Source organism: Triticum dicoccoides, chromosome 1A (assembly GCF_002162155.2).
Source record: "Triticum dicoccoides isolate Atlit2015 ecotype Zavitan chromosome 1A, WEW_v2.0, whole genome shotgun sequence".
NCBI lineage: Eukaryota > Viridiplantae > Streptophyta > Magnoliopsida > Poales > Poaceae > Triticum > Triticum dicoccoides.
Genome location: NC_041380.1, coordinates 578,752,841 through 578,775,005, shown reverse-complemented (window position 1 = coordinate 578,775,005; position 22,165 = coordinate 578,752,841).

Here is a 22,165-nt window from a genome sequence, read left to right as displayed (position 1 = left end):
TCACAGCCATCACGGCCATGTCCTTCTTGCTTCCGCAATGAGCAGCCTGTTTGGCTCTCAGCTCTTGAAGGGCCTTCTCGGCAGCCACATCACTTTTCCTGGCTTGTTCCTTAGCTTGGGAAAGTTCCGCCCGAAGGCTCTCCATGGCGGCCGCACCATCTGCGTCAAGCACACACATTGTAAGATACTGGCATAAAGCTCCTCTTACCAGATGCCGCCCGAGGAATTGCATGCCTTGAGCCTCATCAAGCCGCTCATTGACAAGAGCGATGTCGGCATCTGCCACATCAAGTTGCCGCTTTAGTTCGGCAAAATCATCAGTTCGGCTCGATTCCGGACACTTCGCCACCTGTATACAAAGGCGACATTTTAGACCTGGGATTATGGTCCTCTGCGCGCCGTCAATTTTGACAACGCACAGAGTATCAGGGGCTACTATCTACACAAGGCGCATCTTGTTTATGGGCAACTGACAAAGAAGTACATTATCAAGCGTACCTCAAAACCCGTCAGCAAACTTCTGAGGGCCTCATGCAATCCGCTTTCCGCGGACGAAATCCTTCCAATCACCGTACCCATCAATGCACGGTGCTCCTCTGAGATGGAAGCTCGCCCCAGCAGAATCATCAGCTCCTCCGACCGCGCATCGGACAGTGCCGGACTCATCCTATGACCTCCATCGAAGGCCGGACGCGGAGAACCTCGGGGGGACATATGGCTACCTTCCACCCCTGCCGGATTCGGAGAAACCCTCTGCGACAACACCTCAGGGTCGCCCGCCTCGCCAGGCGGTACGGCAGGGGGAGGCATCCCACTCTCCATCATCTCTGCAAGAAGATCCCCCGAAGACGAGCTCTGCTGAGAAGGGCTGAGGTCCGAGCTACAAAGTAAAATTTCGGTTAATCCTCTCAGATAAAAGGCAAGGATTTCTCTCATCCCTCTAAAGGAAAATCTTTCTCTACTTACGGTTCGCTGGAGAGCTGATCCCTTTGAGGGCTTAGTTCGGCCGAGGATCTCCCCGGCGTCGGACCCTCTGACGAGGACTTTTCCCCCCGCTTTGAGGCCATGGTCTCCGGGTCGTCAGAGGCGGCCCTCTTCTTCCCCTTAGGATAAGAATTGTCGGTTCTTCCCTTCGGAGCACCCTCCTTCGAGGAGGCCATAGTTTCCTTGTCCTCCCCCTCACTTCCGTCCAAAGGCACGATCTTCAACATCCTGACTAGCATGGGATCCGGCCTAGTCTCAGGAAGGGGAGCCGGATACCTGATCAGCTTTGCCTTCGCTATCCACTCCTGTTTAAAAGGACATCTCTTTTAGGGGCGAATTTATGACAATTTTACGGATAGCGAGTCCGGGCACAAGGTTACTTACTTGAGTATCCGGGTGATTGCAGCTTAAACCTGCGTCCTCGGTCAAATCTGGACACATTGCTTGTGATTCGAAGAACATTTTATACATCTCCACGGGCGTTGCGCCCATAAAATGCTGGAGAGCTCGTGGTCCCTCCGAATTAAACTCCCACAGACGAAGGGAGCGACGTTTGCCGGGCAGTGTTTGGCGAATCAGCATGACCTGCGTCACCTTGACCAGGTTGAGGTCTCTTTCTAAGAGATCCCTAATGCAGCCCTGTAACAAGGGCACGTCTTTGGATAACCCCCAATCTAATCCTTTGTTGACCCATGACGCTAGCTGTGGTGGGGGACCCGAGCGAAAGGCAGGAGGTGCCACCCACTTGGCGCTCCTGGGAGCGTTGATATACAACCACTCTCGTTGCCACAAGCCGAGCTCCTCTTGAAAGGAGCCCTTGGGCCATGGAGCATCAACATTCTTACTTATGACTGTGCCTCCGCACTCTGCGTGCCGTCCCTCGATCATCTTCGGCTCCACTCCAAAAGTCTTGAGCCATAATCCAAAGTGAGGAGTAACACGGAGGAACGCTTCACACACAATGATGAATGAGGAAATGTGGAGGATGGACTCCGGAGCTAAGTCATGAAATTCCAGCCCATAATAGAACATCAGCCCCCTCACGAAGGGATCCATTGGGAAGCCTAACCCCCGAAGGAAGTGAGACTTGAACACTACGCTCTCACCGGGCTGGGGACTGGGAATGGCCTGCCTTTGAGCGGGAAACCTATGCAAAATTTCGGCGGTCAAGAACTTAGCCTCTCTCAACTTTAGCACGTCCTCCTCCGTGACGGAGGAGGGCATCCATCGGCCTTGAAGGTCGGAACCGGACATTGTCGAAGGTCCGAAGCGCCTGGAATCTGGAGCCTAGGGTGTTGGAACTCGAGGCGACCGGCGAACTTGTTTTGAGATTGGAGAAAAGGAGTAAGGCCTTGGTCTTTTTATAAGAGGTTGAATACCAGGATCCCTCCCCATGACCGTTTGGGACTCGCCTTTAATCGAGAAGACATGCTAACAGGCATGACTGGGTTACCCACGTTCGTATTGATGAGAATCCGTAAATGGAGGACACGATCTCTGCTTTGACAAGACGTGCCAAGGAAACCGCCTCGCAAAACACGCTGAGGTGGAAAAGTGAAAACGATTCGAATAAAGGCTTGGCCGTAGTGTGATGTCACGCTGCGGAATACGTCAGCAATTAGATTTGTGTTAATATTATTCTCTTTGTGGCAATACATGGAAACTTGTTTTGCAGAGCCGGACACTACTCTTGGTGTTTACAAACTTTTATGAAGAATTTGGAGGAGGAACCCGCCTTGCAATGCCGAAGACAATCTACGCGCCGGACTCATCGTCATTGAAGCCTGGTTCAGGGGCTACTGAGGGAGTCCTGGATTAGGGGGTGTTCGGGTAGCCGGACTATACCTTCAGCCGGACTCCAAGACTATGAAGATACAAGATTGAAGACTTCGTCCCGTGTCCGGATGGGACTTTCCTTGGCGTGGAAGGCAAGCTTGGCGATGCGGATATTCAAGATCTCCTACCATTGTAACCGACTTTGTGTAACCCTAACCCTCTCCGGTGTCTATATAAACTGGAGGGTTTGAGTCCATAGGACAACTTCATCATACAACAATCATATCATAGGCTAGCTTTTAGGGTTTAGCCTCCTTGATCTCGTGGTAGATCTACTCTTGTACTACCCATATCATCAATATTAATCAAGCAGGACGTAGGGTTTTACCTCCATCAAGAGGGCCCGAACCTGGGTAAAACATCGTGTTCGTTGCCTCATGTTACCATCCGGCCTAGATGCACAGTTCGGGACCCCCTACCCGAGATCCACCGGTTTTGACACCGACAGTAAGTGTTTAATGTTTCACCTATATATGAACATAGGAAATGTCGTCTGGCGATGAAAAAGATTTCATTATGTGCGAACACTGTGAAGACCAACACGGCCCATGCGACAGAAATTTCCTTGTTGATGATAGGCGCTTCAGCATCAAGCTGGATGAGACATTCGAAGTGGATACAGTAAGTCACAATGGCAAGTATTTTTTCGTAATAAAGCATGACTTATGCTTCATTTGCTTCAACTTATAATTTTAAATTTTCACTATTCTACTAGCGCATCCCCTGCCATGCAAGAATTTTTCTCTTGGATAAGATATGTTTCAGTGCTATGGATAATATGGAGGTAAAGAGAGTTTACTTGAAGACCGAGCATGGGTATACTTTCAACGTCAAATTATACAATGCAGACACATACACCCATTTTGAATGCAAAACTTGGCAAGCACTATGCAAGGCTTATGCATTTGAGCCTGATATGGTTATCACCTTTGATATTCGTCCGGAAGATGATATTGAAGGTAATAGAGACATCTGGGTCGATGTGCATATGCCTCTAGTTCTACCATTATGTGAGTTTTTCTCAACCATGTTTATGTCTTTGATATTGTTTATTCAAAAATAGTTGACAACTAATTTCTATTGTCAGCTTATTTTGGTTCAAGCAAACATGTCCGGCGCTTGGTAGACAGGACCTACTACTGTCCCGGGGCTGAACTAAACTGCGAGGAGATAAGTCATTATGTTTCATGGCTTGAGGATCTTCATACCGTCAAGACAAATTTTCTTCCTGCACTTAGAAATGCTAGTACTCAAAACGTGCGACCAATAGTGATCGTATTGAACTAAGGTCACATCTATAATGGAAAGATGGTAAGATTTTTACTATTTGTCCTTAGTGCATCTTTTGCATACATTATTTTTGAAGCTAAACTTTCATTTCTAAGTATATTAATTACTATACGATGTTCTTCAACAGGGACTCCCGATGACAGTTGTGCCTCAGTGGATCGAGACTAAAGGTCGCATGTAAATGGTTAGCTTACGACCAAGATATCCTATATTGCACATGAGTGCATTCAGGATTTCTGAAAGCGATGAATGCTTAATAGTGAAAGATTGGAGCAAAATTGTTAACGATCCCAGAGAAGTACTAGGGGTCAGCAAGGAGAAGCGCATCCCACGATTAGGAGACAGATTCATCTGCATGCTCCAGTATGATGAATCAGGAGAGCTATACATGTTCTATGCTATTTTACCTGAGAGGGAGCAGCAGGAGTGATTTAGCTAGTTCATGCGCTCTTAGTACTTGTCCTCTCATGTCCGTATTCTTCGTCCTAAACTTAATCTCAAAGTGTGATTTGCTTGTTATGAACGCTTATAGTATCATGACCATGTTGAACTCAATGATATCTTTGCTTCTGGTACAAGTGAATGTTTCTTCTTTAAGCTAGTGTTGGTGGTGATTAGATAGCGGTAATGACTATGATGATTAAATAGTGGTAATGACGACTACGATGATTTTTAGCTAGCTTGTATACTGTTGTTGGTGATGATATGATGCAAGAGTTTATATATTAATATGTGGTGATGGTGATGATGATGATGATGATGAGTTATTATATATATCATTTATGAAAGAAACCGCAAATTAGTTTGAACTGGATGGATCCTAGCTAAGTGATATATGCCATATCCATATTACTTGATCACTTAGGTGATCAAGTAATATGGATATATGGCATATACTTGATCACTCACCTAGCAAGCTAGGATCCACATGCATCCAGTCGAAACTAATCTGCGGTACTTTCACCTAATGATTTAACAACACATTATAACGTAAAATAATCCTAAATTAAATTTTTAACACAAATTTAAAGGAAAAATAAAAAATAAAACCAAAACCCACAAACATTTAGTACCGGTTGGTGTTACCAACCGGTACTAATGATCTACCGCACCCATGGCCTGGCTCATGCCACGTGGTGGCACTTTAGCACCGGTTCGTGCCGAACCAGTACTAAAGGGGGGGCCTTTAGTGCCCACCCTTTTGTGCCGGTTATGGAACCGACACTAAAGGCCTTTACGAACCGGGACTAAAGCCCGGTTTTGCACTAGTGGGCACTGACCGTTTTGGGCGGGAAGCACGCGCGGGTGATGAAGAGGGTTCGGGTTGGTCAGGACCAGCCGTGGCTGCGGTCCGGACGTGCGCAAACAAGAGATGATGTATGTTAATATTGCTGTGTATATAATTAACAATGTAAATAATGTGCCATTTGGACAAATATGATTGGAGATGGAGATGGAGATGGAAATGGAATTTTACGTAAACATGGATATGCATGTCTATGTCTATGTGTGTGTGCGGGACGACTCTCGCGACCTGGAAGCGGGGGCGTGTTTTTGATCGAATTTTCTTTCTTGGTATGTTAGAAAATCAGTTTGTCTAATTCACATCTAGATGTTATCTAAGGATATCACATCTAAGCTCCCACAAGTATATAATGTAGCAACAAGAAAAAACTAGGAAAAAAAATAGACCACAAACAGAGTGGACATCAACTTAGATGTGACATAGCTGTGTCACATCTAGATGTGTCCTAGACAGACCCTTAAAAAATTGTCCGCCAGTTTTCATTTCTTTTTTCCGGGAACGCGCGTATTCTATTTAAAACCACTACTATGGAGAGATTTTTTTACTCCATTATAGCCTCTTGTTTGATAGAGTTTCTCGTGTCTCGCTCTCTCACCCTCTCCATATCAAAACAAGATGACAATGTCCACTCTATCTCTCTCCTCACCGGTGGTCACAGATCCGGCCGAATCCCGTCTGCTGCGGGAGGTGAGGAGGTGCAGCGTTGACGTTGTCGCCATCGGCGACGGAGGAAGCCGATGTGCACCGTCCTCTCGGAGCCGGCGCTGGCGCGAATGAAGATCCTCTGCGCCCTTGTTCACTGCCGTCGTGTGGGCAGATCCCGCCCGCCCGCCTAAACGACATCTCGCCCACCTGGGGTATAACTTCTTGTACTGGTCCAGCTCCCCAGGTCGCTGCATGCGGGTTTTCTTCTATGCGACTACTCCCCAGCTCCCCATGCATAGTAGCTAGGGTTCGTCGGCTAGTCCAACATCACCTACTAGTACTATTATAGAGGAAATGCCACTCGAAAAGTTGTCCTGATTTATGCCTCGGTGGAGGTATACATGTTGTTTCGACAAAAAGTACATGGTGGTTGTGCGGTCATTGTCCATATGGTGGTAGTACTATCACTGGCTAAATGAAGAAATGCTTTTTTTCTTGGGTATCTTGGTTTAGTTCCCATCAACATAATTATGATGCTTCTGTTTGTTGGTGTACTTTTCATTAATTCTTATTGACAATTGAGATGCCGTTGCTAACCCTTTTTTATATTTTTGGAAACAGCGATGCGTGTCTCCATACCCGGGCATGTCTTCCTCAATTTTAGTGGAATTGCACAAAATTGGATGGCCATTGTTGTTCCGCCTCACTGTCCTATGCCACGTGGTTCTTCCTTCCTCGAGCTTGATTATTGAGAAGAAATAGACCACAGTGAGGATTTGTCGAACTTCATCGGTGCCTCACCCAAACTTGATGCCAAATGGATGATGCATCACCACGATGACCTATTGATGCTCATGGTTGCGCCTCATGGTTGCGTCGGCTGGTGAAGTTGATCGATTTTTAGTGAAAAAAAAGCTGTCTTCCATCAGTGCTCTTTGCTTGTTACGCACAAAGATGATATCCTTCGGCAGTTCACCTTGGTTGCATTGGAGATGCATTCGTCTTTCACGTTGGTGCAATTTTATCACACAATTGGCTATGAACCAAATGTTTCCTCGAAGAAGGATCGATGTTGGTACCAAGATCATAAGTTTTGTATTGATTTCTAAGCCTTCTCACAACTTTGTCTCTAGCTCCCCTGTAATTTTATTTGTCCAACTATTAACTTTGATTTAAAAAATGGTGTGGACTAAAAACCCGGATGGACATAGTAGCCCTCCATTTTTATTGACTCGCATATTAGATTTGATTGAAGTCAAACTTTGTAATACTCTCAAACCTTTCCGATAATTGAAATTAAAATTCTTTATTTGTACACACTCTCACACGTTTCCGATAATTTGGCGCATGTGTGGTTGTTCACTTAAGGGAGGGTAGTGTACCACACGTGAAGGACAGGAAGTGCGACCAGGACGCGTGGGCGTTGATCGTTAGTTCATCGGAAGTAGTACTAGTTTTCTTCACTGTACATTAAATAAAGAGTTTCGTTTCGTTCTTTACACAATTTAAAACGATTGTTATGGAGAGAATAAGAAAACCACTCCACTATATATTAGTCGTATACACAAGAGTACTATATGGATGCAACTTCATTGACTTAGTGCACCTGCCTTTGGATTTATGACAGGTGGGCCCAAAATGTGGCTGGCTCACCTGTCATACAGCCAAAAGAAGGTGCAGCGAAGGCACCGGAGCTCAGTCCATACTACAGTAGTATATATATAAGCGGGAGCCTCAGCGCTTGTTCGCTAGGGTTTGCACTCTCCACACGCTCGCCGCACTACATATATGTTACACGCTGGAGGCTCAGCGTTCATTTGCTAGGGTTTGCTATATTCACAGTCTCTCACACTCTCTTCACCAGATCTAAACAGGACTGCATTGGCCTCTTGTCTCTCTCTCCCCCCTCACAGCTGGTGAAGGAGGCGTCCGTATGCCATCGCACCAAGAAGGGGAGGAGGTGCAGCGTTCACTCTATCGCCTTCGGTGAGGGAGGCAATCCACTACCGGCTGCGCTGTTCTCTTTTACCCATCGCCTGTGCGGGAGGGCCACCGACCCCTTCTTCCTCGCTGCCGTATGTAGTGTGGGCAGATCCGGCCTCCCGCTGCACGCCTTGCCACATCCCGACGACCCTAAGGTATAAGTTTCTTTGAAACCATCATTGCTCTAGCTGCATGTGGATCTTTTTCGATCTGTAGTCGAATCTAGGTCTTGGTTCAAAGAGGAAAGAAGGGTGCGGTGGGCTAGAGCAAGAATCTAGGACGTGGTTCAATGAGGAAAGGAGGGGCAGAAAGTAGTATAGACTGGCTATCCAGCCGCTTTGTAGGTTGAAAAGGGAAAAAGGGGGTAACCCAGTACACACATCTGTAAGGAACCGATCTCTTTGTTGAAAAGGGAAAGAAACTGGGGGGTCGGGTAGTTTGTGCAGGACTAGATTTGCTGGCCTCACATAGGAACAAGGTTCAAAGAGAACAAATATGGGACCAGCGCATATATGCTGCCTGGCTACATACTCTGCATCACCCATTTATACGTGTGGACGCACATGGTGCTGGCATGTCCCATATAGCTATTTTGCTGTTGTTAATCTAAGAATGCCGCCGGAAAATTGAAGCAATGCCACTGTTAAAAGTAAATTATATTTTTTTAACGAATGTTGTTTCAAGAGAATGTTTCTGTTAATATGAATCAATGCAACCGTTTTAGAAATGCTACTGTCCTACTTTGTTTTCCATCCAAGATAAGTTAGATGCTTCTTTCTGTCACTGTTTGTTTCATCCTCCTTTATCGGCAAGTAATTGTTTCCTTTTTTGCCTCTGTTAAAATAGGGGTATCGATTCAACTTGTTGCTATTGTGACATTTTGCTTCTCTACTCGAAACACTTATGTTTTAAGAGTGTTTTGTGCAGTTCAACTTGAATGTCACACCGGTGACTTTGCTTAATTTTGGTGGAACTGCACAACAGGAGATCGAGATTTGTTTCCAGTCTTCGTGGCGAGTTGTTTCATATCTTGGTCTCAACCACATGATGTGCAGTGTGCTTTGAGATGTTGTGCCACTTGTTTTAGTACTGTTTTAAATAAATGTTGAATTGAAGCTATTGTATTGCTGTCTTTTCCCATTAAGTAGTGAACAAAAATGGGACCAACCCAGACATGATGCTTGTTGCTTTGTTACAACAAATTCAGCATCACCCCCTTTATAAGCCAGTAATTGATGCCACTCTTAGAATTAACTACCAAATCTTATTTCAAAATTGCAACACTTGTTAGGGATTGGCGGGATTACCATTTTCGTGACCGCATGTTTCATCCTCCTTTATTAGCCAGTAATTGATTCCTTTTTTGCCTCTGTTTAAATAGGGATATCTATTCAACTTGTTGCTATTGCGACATTTTGCTTCGCTACGCGAAACACTTTGCTTGATTTCAGTGCAACTGCACAAAACGAGATTGGATTTCCTATTCGTGTTGGCAGATTCATATTTTATCTTGTTCGTCTCATGAAAGGTCAGTACAGGCCTTCATCCACATGATTGTGCAGTGTGCTTTGAGATGTTGTGCTACTTGTATTGGTACTGTTTTAAATAAATGTTGAATTGAAGCTATTGTATTGCTGTGTTTTCCCATTAAGTAGTGAACAAAAATGGGACCAACCCAAACATGATGCTTGTTGCTTTGTTACAACAAACTCTGCATCACCCCCTTTATAAGTAGATGGAAGCACATACTATTGTTGCACCCACTCTCCCCTGGAACTGTTTATGCTTTTCGTTAATCTAATGCCGCTGGTAAAATTAAGCAATGCCACTCTCAGAATTCATTAACTACTGAATGTTAGTTCAAAACGGCAACACTTGTTAGGAATGGTACTATCCTGCTTTGTAGTTCTTTCTACATGTTTAACCAAGGTATTGTTAAGATAATGTGTCTATTAAAATGAATCAGATGCATTGTTTTAGGAATGGTACTTTTCTGCTTTGTCGTTCATTATACATGTTGAAACAAGGCATTGTTAAGATAATGTCTCAGTCAATATGAATGAATCACACTGATGGAGAATTGCTACTCTCCTGCTTTGTTTCCCATTAAGATAAAGTAGATCAGTAGATGCTTTTCTTCTGGGAGTACAAGTCATCAACCGTTATTTCTCAGTAATTGTTTCCCTTATACCTATTGTTGCTTACAGGGATATCAAAATTAAAGCTCGGTTTTATTCTGACTTCGATTTTAGTTGAACTGCATAAAAGGAGCCAATGTGTAAAGCAAACTGCTGCATTACTGGGTCCAGTTGGTCGTTCCACTTTGCAGAAAGAAGCAGTCACTATTGACGCTACATTACAAAAAGAATGACCGAGAAGCTTTACAGAGTATTATTAGACACCAGTGACATGACTAGTCTGCAGAGACCATTGGAAATTTAACAACACGTGGAGTGCCCTGGGCAAAAAGTGCCCAAACAAGTACAAGAAGCTATGACAGGACTCCACGATCATAGGCATAACATATTTTGAATGGGAAAAGCTTGTCAAAGTTTAATCATTGATGTTAGCAAGAAGACGTTAGGTTAATACATTGGAATTGGAAACCTTGTCAAAATTTGATCATTGATGTTAGCCAGAAGACATGCATTTGATATTTTTGAGTGGGATGCCCTTGCTGTGAGCAGCGTCGAGTGTTTTTTCCTATTCCTATGTTCTGTTTAGAAGTAAATAGTTACTCTGCTAAGATATTCCTGTGTTAAGAGTTTGTTATGAATATTGTCTATGTAATGACAGGCCTTGTGTTTGATTGCAAAGTTGATCTTGGAATATTGTGGCATGCGGCATCACGAGCTGTTCACCGTGCCTCCTGAGAATAATGCTTTGTATTGTTTTGCATGTCAATCTAATGCCAGTGATTTGCTTGTTAAGAAGATCATCCTCTTCTGTTGTTTCCGTGCATAAGAAGTTCATCGTCTGATGTTTCATTCATAGCTTATATGACAAGTCGGGTAGGTTAGACGTGAAACCATATGATCTTCCGACCAACTCAAGATATTAGGCCGTGATTGGATCGTCGTTTTCCAACCAAAACCGCTTGTAAAACCGACGCTTGTAAATTAAAGTAGATGGTCTCGGGCGAAGGCGCTTGGTTGGTCGATTTCAACTAGTAAAATATCGGAAGTACTTCACATACGATAAAAACACTGAACAACACTCGGATGATTGCTAATCCAGCCATTAGCTGTTGTTTCAGCCTTGCCCATGGATGGCATGATACGCACGTCGTGCATGTATCGTCTGGTAATGTCGTCCATATAGCAGTGCTCGTAAAATATACACTGGTCTCTCAAATTACACGTGTAACCCACCAGTTTACTTACAGACCTCGGGCCCTCGGTTTCATTATGCCTGTATTTTATGCGTTGTTTCCGATGACGAGTAAATTACACTTGTATGTTAATACAAGTTTGAAATAAACCAGAGCTCCCAAGCGCGGCCTTACCGTTTCATGCCGTCTCAGTTTCTCGAAGGTGCTCATAGGTGTCCGATGATCCTGGCTTCCTGAATGAGCAGCGGGCGTTGTATCAGACCATCCGTAGGGCCCGCGAGGCCCTCTCCGTTGTCCTTCGAGTTTTTGCGCTCGCCGTGGCGCCGAGCATTTCTAACATCGTCAACGAACATGAGGATTCAGGAGATGACTTTAATTTGAATGGATGACACTAGGGACCCACTAGGGCCATAGCCGTACGTACGCAAGTGCCTCCTTATTATGTACAACTATATTTTTTTGCTTTCTCCTAGTTTCGTGACATCATGGTCCAACACCATTGTCAACCTATGTAGTCAATATAAACGAGATAGTTGCATAAGGTGCGGCCGACAGCTGGGACCAAGCAGCTCGAGCAGTATTTGTGTTTTTGAGGCGTGAGCACTGCAGAGTTTTTCTTGGCGATGATTTCGTTGTTGCTCAGAGGAGAGCAGGGTATTAACTGGGCGGGCTGTGGCCCGTCTAGCCCAGGCCAGATATCCAGCCTAGATACTATTTTTTTCAAGATGAAAATGGCTAGCCCAGCTATACGTCTTTTTGAGGAATACCCAGGCAAGGTCAACTTGTTATTCTGCACCCCGCTGGGCTGCAAATCTTTCCTAGGAGGGATGCATTAGGCTTAACAGGAAAATGGGCTTTAAAAATAATAAATGGGATGTAATTATAAAAACTGGGCAGTAACTATAAAAAATGCATGAAACACGAAATTAGTTTATAAAATATTATTTGGATTTTGAAAATCTTAAATTTTCATTGTTACGCGCGCAATGTTTCGTTGGATTTTTACGTAATACAAATTTATATTTAATCTGATTAGAAATTTCGGGATAAAAATATTTCAGATCCCATCAGAATGTGGGAAATTTTATTGAATTCTGTCTTCAACGGTTGGTTGAAATTATTAATCGTTGTCCCAGCTAGAAAATGGGTTGTACTTTTAACAAACTGTAAATGGGCTATTGTAAATTCCATTAGAATTCAAAAATGGGCTGTACATTCTTACAAAACGCAAATGGGCTATAAGTTCTCTACCACACACTTGTGGGCCTACTAAGTGACGCGTCCCCTAAAAAAATAAGTTGACGCATATGGAAGGCTTTGTCAACTTATTATAGTCAACACACGGTTCTAGCAGCAGTGGCCGTTGGATGTCTATCCAACGGATGTCGTGCTTCTTCTTCAATCTCGGATATTCTTAGCTTCAGCCGCCCAAAAAATGATTCCTCCCCCTGACATCCGGGGCGCACCGTTTCGAAGGCTAACCTGTGGGCCTACTAAGTTGGAGCGTACCAAGGGCTTTGTCAGCTTAGTCAATATAAAAGATTCTAGCTTCAGTGACCGTACGATGTCCATCCAACGGTCGTAGTGCTTCTTCAACCTCTGGTCTTCTTGGTCCAGCCGCCCAAAGCAGCGCCGGTCGTGCCGCCTGCTCCTGCCTCCCGTGGCCAGCTCTGCTGCCGCAGAGACCTCACCGCCCCCATACTACTCCCACCGCTGGCCAGGCCATTCCTCCACTCACCCACACCCCCTGTTATTCTGTGGCAACGACAACCTCACACCGCAGCCGAACCAGTGAACCCTCGTACTCCTCTCCGCGTGGGCTTCCATTGCTGCGTCTTCCCCGGCTCCGCGTCGTCCCCTTCCTAGGCCTTGCCGTCGTCCACCGCCCTGGTGCTCTCTGCGCGGCGTGGTCAACGTGGTCAATGACCGACTTCCATCGGAAGAGTACTGTACGTGAAGAGGCTGACAGCTGGGTCCACGGTGCCGCAAGGAAGTGCCTCCTTATTACGCGCAAAATAATTATTCCTCCACCTGACAGCGGGGACCCACCGGACGGGCCACCTTATTTCGCGAAAAATATTTCCCCCCTGACTGCTGGGACCCACCAGACGGGCCATCGTATTTTGCGAAAAAACATCCCCCCGCTGTCAGCTCGGACCCACTGGAAGTGCCTCCTTATTACGCACAAAAAAATGAATACTCCCCCGCTAGCTGGGACCCACCTTAGTGGGAGGCTGACTTGTGGGCCTACTAAGTTGACGGGGATGGAGTGCTTTGTCAACTTAGTCAATATGAATGATTCTAGCTCCAGTGACCGTACGATGTCCATCCAACGGCCGTAGTGCTTCTTCAACCTCTGGTCTTCTTGCTCCAGCCGCCCAAAGCAGCGCCGGTCGTCCCGCCTGCTCCTGCCTCCCGTGGCCGGCTGTGCTGCCGTGGAGGCCTCACCGCCCCCTACTATTCCCACCGCTGGCCAGGCCCTGCGGTGACGGCAGACTCACACCGCAGCCGAACGAGTGAACCCTCATACTCCTCTCCGCGTGGGCATCCCCTTCCGCATCTTCACTAGCTCCGTATCGTCCCCTTCCTAGGCCTCGCCGTCGTCCACCGCCCTGGTGCTCTCGGCGCGGCATGGTCAATGTGGTCAAGGAACGACTTCCATTGGACATGGACTGTACGTGGAGAGGCTGACAGCTGGGTCCACGACGGCAGCAAGGAAGTGCCTCCTTATTACGCGGAAAATAATGATTCCACCTGACAGCAGGGACCCACCGGATGGGCCACCGTATTTTGCGAAAAAAACGTTTCCCCCCTGACTGCTGGGACCCACCAGCTACACCTTCGCACGCAAGAAAGTGCGTCCGGGCAAAAAAACGATTCGCCCCCCTGACTGCTGGGACCCACCAGCTACATATTTGCACGCAAGGAAGTGCGTCCGTGCAAAAAAAACCTAAACGATTCGCCCCCCTGACTGCTGGGACCCACCAGCTACATCTTCATAGGCAAGGAAGTGCCTGACAATCGGGACCCACCTGGTCGAAGCGTATGTAGCGTTGTCATTCTGGTCGCGAACGTGTATGTACATATATACTGGTCGATGTAGAGGCGCGCACGTGTCATAGTAGAGGCGCGTACGTGTCGTAGTAGAGGCGCGCACGTAGCATGTACACGTACGTACATCGGCCAGGGTGCAAGAAAGAAAATACGGCCACGTATGTACATACGGGCAGGGTCTCGAACACCTACTCACGCATACGTACAGCGAGGGTCATGTACATGGCTGGGTCAGAACGGAGAAACAACGTCGTCGTGTTCATGGGGAGGCAACGGAATGCGTCGTGTTCATGAGGAGTGGTGTGGCGTACCGCAAAGCGGAGGAAACGGCCATCCTATGGTCGAAACGGGGGTCCTATTTATCAGGAGGAGTGTGGCGTACCACAAAACGGAGGAAACAGACCTCCTACGGTCGAAACGGGGGTCTTGTTGATCGGGAGGGGTGTGGCGTGCCACAAAACGGAGGAAACGGACCTCCTACGGTCGAAACGGGGGTCCTGTTGATCGGGAGGGGTGTGGCGTCCCGCAAAACGGACGAAACGAACCTCCTACGGTTGAAACGGGGGTCCTGTTGATCGGGAGGGGTGTGGCGTACCGCAAAACAGACGAAACAGACCTCCTACGGTCGAAACGGGGGTCCTGTTCATCGAGAGGGGTGTGGCGTACCGCAAAACGGGACTCCACGGGATACTGTTCATCTCCACCGTCGACCTCCTCCAGCCTCCACGGGCTACCGTCAACCTCCTCCAGCCTCCACGGGCTCCTGTTCATCCAGCCTCCACCGCACGCTACTCCACCGGCTACTGTTCAACCACCCTCCACCGTCTACTATTCATCCAGCCCTCCACACCACGGGGTCCTCCAGAGGCAACGCCACCACTCACTGTTCATCCACCCCCCGCAACGCTCACTGTTCATCCAATCGATCGGCTTCAATTAGCAGAAGTAGCAAAGGAATCGCTCGATCGGATTCAGTTAACAGCCATCGATCGATCGCTCGGGTTCAGTAACGCATAGCCTGCAGTGCAATCGCTCGGGTTCAGTTAGAGCCCAACGCCTCGCTCGGGTTCAGTTAGAGCCAACGCCTCGCACACACGCGCGTACGTGTACGAGAGAAACGCGCATCGCTCGGCCCCCGACCTCCCACCGTAACCGGGAACTCCCCGAAATTTTCCTCGCCCTCGCTTCTACCAAAGTTTTTTCCATCATGGACGGCCCAAAGAATGTCATGCAGCTGCGTCTCCGGCCCGCCCAGGACGAAAAGCCCATTTTATGTCATGATTTTTTGTCATAGAAGTAGGAGCCCACCACATCTACGATGATACCAGGTTTTGTCACAATTATCGTCATAGAAGTGTCATATGTATGACATAATTTTTTTTGTTCGGCCCAAAATGTCACGGATGTGTCTTTTTTTTAGTGTAGATGGCTTATTCTCTCTTTTTGGATCTCAATACAATGTTCTCCCCCTCTCTCGTGGAGATCTATTTGATGTAATCTTCTTTTACGGTGTGTTTGTTGAGACCGATGAATCATGGGTTTATGATCAAGTTTATCTATGAACAATATTTGGATCTTCTGAATTCTTTTATGTATGATTGGTTGTCTTTGCAAGTCTCTTCGAATTATCAGTTTGGTTTGGCCTACCAGATTGATCTTTCTTGCAATGGGAGAGTGCTTAGCTTTGAGTTCAATCTTGCGGTGTCCTTTCCCAGTGACAGTAGGGGCAGCAAAGCACGTATTGTATTGTTTCCATCGAGGATAACAAGATGGTTTTTTTATCATATTGCATGAATTTATCCCTCTACATCATGTCATCTTGCTTAAAGTGTTACTCTGTTCTTATGAACTTAATACTCTAGATGCATGCTGGATAGCGGTCGATGTGTGGAGTAATAGTAGTAGATGCAGGCAAGAGTTGGTCTACTTGTCTCAGACGTGATGCCTATATACATGATCATACCTAGATATTCTCATAACTATGCTCAATTCTGTCAATTTCTCAACAGTAATTTGTTCACCCACGCCGTAAAATACTTATGCTCTTGAGAGAATCCACTAGTGAAACCTATGGCCCCTGGGTCTATCTTCCATCATATTAATCTTCCAACACTTAGTTATTTTCATTACCTTTTATTTTCTTTGCATCTTTATCATAAAAATACCAAAAATATTATCTTATCATATCTATCATATCTCACTATCGTAAGTGACCGTGTAGGGATTGACAACCCGTTATCGCGTTGGTTGCGAGGATTTATTTGTTTTGTGTAGGTCCGAGGGACTCACGCGTATCCTCCTACTGGATTGATACCTTGGTTCTCAAAAACCGAGGAAAATACTTACACTACTTTGCTGCATCACCCTTTCCTCTTCAAGGGAAAACTAACGTAGTGATATGTCTCCAACGTATCTATAATTTTTGATCGATTCATGCTGTATTATCTACTGTTTTAGGCAATATTTGGCTTTATTTTCCACTTTTATATTATTTTTGGGACTAACCTATTAACCGGAGGCCCTGCCCAAATTTGCTGTTTTATGCCTATTTCAGTGTTTCAAGGAAAAGGAATATCAAACGGAGTTGAAATGGAACGAAATCAACTGGAGAAGTTATTTTTGGAACGAAAGCCACCGGATAGACTTGGACCCCACGTCAGGAGATACGGGAGGTGCTCACGAGGGTGGGGGCAAGGCCCCCCTAGGGCGCGCCCCTACCTCGTGGGGCCCCCGTAGCTCCTTCAACGTACCTCCTGCACCCATATATACCTACGTAACCTAAAACTTCCAGAATGAACAATAGATCGGGAGTTCCACCGCCAGAAGCCTCCATAGCCACCAAAAACCAATATAGACCCGTTCCGGCACCCTGCCGGAGGGGTAATCCCTCTCCGGTGGCCATCTTCATCATCCCGGTGCTCTCCATGACGAGGAGGGAGTAGTTCTCCCTCGGGGCTGACGGTATGTACCAGTAGCTCTGTGTTTGATCTCTCTCTCTCGTGTTCTTGATTTGGCACGATCTTGATGTATCGTGAGCTTTGCTATTATAGTTGGATCTTATGTTTCTCCTCCCCCTCTTCTCTCTTGTAATGAATTGAGTTTCCCCTTTGAAGTTATCTTATCGGATTGAGTCTTTAAATATTTGAGAACACTTGATGTATGTCTTGCCGTGGATATCTGTGGTGACAATGGGATACCACGTGCCACTTGATGTATGTTAAGGTGATCAACTTGTGGGTTTCGTGACATTGGGAACCTATGCATAGGGGTTGGCACACGTTTTCTTCGTGATTCTCTGGTAGAAACTGTGGGGCACTCTTTGAGGTCCTTTGTGTTGGTTGAATAGATGAATCTGAGATTGTGTGGCGCATATCGTATAATCATACCCACGGATACTTGAGGTGACATTGGAGTATCTAGGTGACATTAGGGTTTTGGTTGATTTGTGTCTTAAGGTGTTATTCTAGTACGAACTCTAGGGCTATTTGTAGGACGAACTTATAGGAATATCCCAATGGATTGATTGGAAAGAATAACTTTGAGGTGGTTTCGTACCCTACCATAATCTCTTTGTTCCTTCTCCGCTATTAGTGACTTTGGAGTGACTCTTTGTTGCATGTTGAGGGATAGTTATGTGATCCAATTATGTTAGTATTGTTGAGGGAACTTACACTAGCGAAAGTATGAACCCTAGGCCTTGTTTCCTAGCATTGCAATACCGTTTACGCTCACTTTTATCACTTGTTACCTTGCTGTTTTTATAATTTCAGATTACAAATACCTTTATCTACTATCCATATACCACTTGTTTCACCATCTCTTCGCCGAACTAGTGCACCTATACAATTTACCATTGTATTGGGTGTGTTGGGGACACAAGAGACTCTTTGTTATTTGGTTGCAGGGTTACTTGAGAGAGACCATATTCATCCTACGCCTCCTACGGATTGATAAACCTTAGGTCATCCACTTGAGGGAAATTTGCTACTGTCCTACAAACCTCTGCACTTGGAGGCCCAACAACGTCTACAAGAAGAAGATTGTGTAGTAGACATCAAGCTCTTTTCTGGCGCTGTTGCCGGGGAGGTGAGTGCTTGAAGGTATATCTTTAGATCTTGCAATCGAGTCTTTTTGTTTCTTGTTTTATCACTAGTTTAGTTTATAAAATAAAATTACAAAAAAATATGGAATTGACTTTGTCTCATACGCTTCATCTTTTTAATATCTTTCGTGAGTATGATGGAAAGGATAATTGTGCTCAAGTGCTAGAAGAAGAAATGTATAAAATGTTTGGCACTAAATATTTGAATGATGAGCATTATTGCAATGTTGTTAGTATGAATTCCTTGAATATCCATGATGCTAATGATATGCAAAGCCACAAGCTTGGGGAAGCTATGTTTGATGAAGATGATATTTTTTGTCCCCCAAGTTTTGATGAGCAAATTTATCATGATGAAAGCATGCCTCCTATTTATGATGATTATATTGATGAAAGTGGATTTGGAGAGGTCATGACTTTATTTTGTGATGAATCCACTATTTCGGAAGAGGTTCCAATTAATTATGAGAACAAAGTTGCTATCTATGATGATTATTGTGATGACTTGTATGCTATAAAGAATAATGGTATCCATGAAACTTGTCATCATGATTTTAGTTTTCAATTGGATTATGCTTCACATGATAATTATTTTGTTGAGTTTGCTCCCACTATTATTCATGAGAAGAATTTTTCTTATGTGGAGAGTAGTAAATTTTCTATGCTTGTAGATCATGGAAAGAATGCTTTAGGTGTGGGTTGTATTGTTGAATTCGTTCATGATGCTACTGAAAATTATTATGAGGGAGGAATATATGCTTGTAGGAATTGCAATAATATCAAGTTCCCTCTCTATGTGCTTAAAATTTTGAAGTTATGCTTGTTTTACCTTCCTATGGAAGTTGATTATGGTTCCCACAAGTTGTTCGATCACAAAATACCTATGCATAGGAAGTGGGTTAGGCTTAAATGTGCTAGTCATACTCTTCATGATGCTCTCTTTATGTTTCAATTCTTATCTTTTATGTGAGCATCATTGAAATCATCATGCCTAGCTAAGGGCATTAAACGATAGCGCTTGTTGGCAGGCAACCCAACTTTATTTTTGTTCCTTGCTTTTTGTTCCTGTTTAGTAATAAATAATTCATCTAGACTCTGTTTAGATGTGGTTTTAGTTGTTTAATTAGTGTTTGTGCCAAGTAGAACCTTTGGGAAGACTTGGGGAAAGTCTTGTTGATCATGCTGTCAAAAACAGAAACTTTAGCGCTCACGACAACTGATGCCATTTTTATTTGAAGAGTGATATTTAGTTAATTATTTTTGAAGATGACTAATAGACAAATTCCTCAGATCCATAAATTTATTTGAGAATTTTATGAGTTCCAAAAGTATACGTTTGATCCAGATTACTACAGACTGTTCTGTTTTTGACAGATTCTGTTTTTCGTGTGTTGTTTGCTTATTTTGATGAATATATGGCTAGTAAAAGATTTTATCAACCATAGAGAAGTTGGAATACAGTAAGTTTAACACCAATATAAATAAATAATGAGTTCATTACAGTACCTTGAAGTGGTGATTTATTTTCTTATACTAACGGAGCTTATGAGTTTTCTGTTAAGTTTTGTGTTGTGAAGTTTTCAAGTTTTGGGTAAAGATTCGATGGACTATGGAAGGAGTGGCAAGAGCCTAAGCTTGGGGATTCCCAAGGCACCCCAAGGTAATATTCAAGGATAGCCAAGAGCCTAAGCTTGGGGATGCCCAGGAAGGCATCCCCTCTTTTGTCTTCGTTCATCGGTAACTTTACTTGGAGCTATATTTTTATTCGCCACATGATATGTGTTTTGCTTGGAGCGTCAATTTATTTTGTTAGGATTTGCTTTCTGTTATTCATAACAATGTTTGGCATCTTTTATTTCAATAAAAGTGGCATTAACAGTCTTTACTATGCCTATGTTACAAGTATACATGCTGCTGTTTGAAAACAGAAAGTTTACCGCTGTTGCAGTAATTCCCTAGAAAATTCAGAATGTGATAAAATGTTGAAATCTTTTGAATATTAAGCTCTGATGAATTTACTACAGTGGGAATTTTATTTCATAATTTCTGGAGCTAGGGAAGTATGGATGTTGTAGCATTCTTTACAGACTATCCTGTTTAGGCAGATTGCTGTTATGTTTGCATTGTTTGCATATGTTTGCTTCTTTAATGATTCTATTTGAGGATAGGACTATTTAATATGCAGATACATTTAGTATTAAATGTTGAATAATAATTTTAGTGATTTGCTACAGTAGAGTATGATAAGGTTTTTCAATGGTTTATACTAACTTATCTCACGAGTCCTTGTTGAGTTTTGTGTGGATGAAGCTTTTGAGAATTAGGGAGACCTTGATATGAGAGGAATTAAGGAGACACAAAAGCTCAAGCTTGGGGATGCCCAAGGCACCCCAAGATAATTTCAAGAAGTCTCAAGCATCTAAGCTTGGGGATGCCCCAGTTGGCGTCCCACCTTTCTTCTTCAACAATTATCGGTTAGTATCGGTTGATCCTAAGTTTTTGCTTCTTCACATGATGTTTGCTATTCTTAGATGTCATTTTATTTTGCTTTGCTTGCTGTTTGAATAGAATACCAAGATCTGAAATTATTAAATGTTAGAGAGTCTTCACATAGTTGCATAATTATTCGACTACTCATTGATCTTCACTTATATCTTTCGGAGTAGTTTGTCATTTGCTCTAGTGCTTCACTTATATCCTTTTAGAGCATGGTGGTAGTTTTATTTTGAAGAAATAGATGAACTCTCATGCTTCACTTAGATTATTTTCAGAGTCTTAAATAGCATGGTATTTTGCTTAAAATCCTAATATGCTAGGTATTCAAGAATAATAAAATTCTCTTATGAGTGTGTTGAATACTATGAGAAGTTTGATACTTGATAATTGTTTTGAGATATGGAGATGGTGATATTAGAGTAATGCTAGTTGAGTGGTTATGAATTTGAGAAATACTTGTGTTGAAGTTTGTTATTCCCGTAGCATGCACGTATGGTGAACCTTTATGTGATGAAGTCTGAGCATGATTTATTTATTGATTGCCTTCCTTATGAGTGGCGGTCGGGGACGAGCGATGGTCTTTTCCTACCAATCTATCCCCCTAGTAGCATGCGCGTAGTACTTTGTTTCGATAACTAATAGATTTTTGCAATAAGTATGTGAGTTCTTTATGACTAATGTTGAGCCCATGGATTATACGCACTCTCACCCTTCCACCATTGCTAGCCTCTCTAGTACCGCGCAACTTTCGCCGGTACCATAAACCCACCATATACCTTCCTCAAAACAGCCACCATACCTACCTATCATGGCATTTCCATAGCCATTCCGAGATATATTGGCATGCAACTTTCCACCATTCCGTTTATTATGACATGCTTCATCATTGTCATATTGCTTAGCATGATCATGTAGTTGACATCATATTTGTGGCAAAGCCACCGTTCATAATTCTTTCATACATGTCACTCATGCATCATTGCACATCCCGGTACACCGCCGGAGGCATTCATATAGAGTCATATCTTGTTCTAAGTATCGATTTGTAATCATTGAGTTGTAAATAAATAGAAGTGTGATGATCATCATTCAATAGAGCATTGTCCCCAAAAAAAGAGAGAAAGGCCAAAGAAAAAAA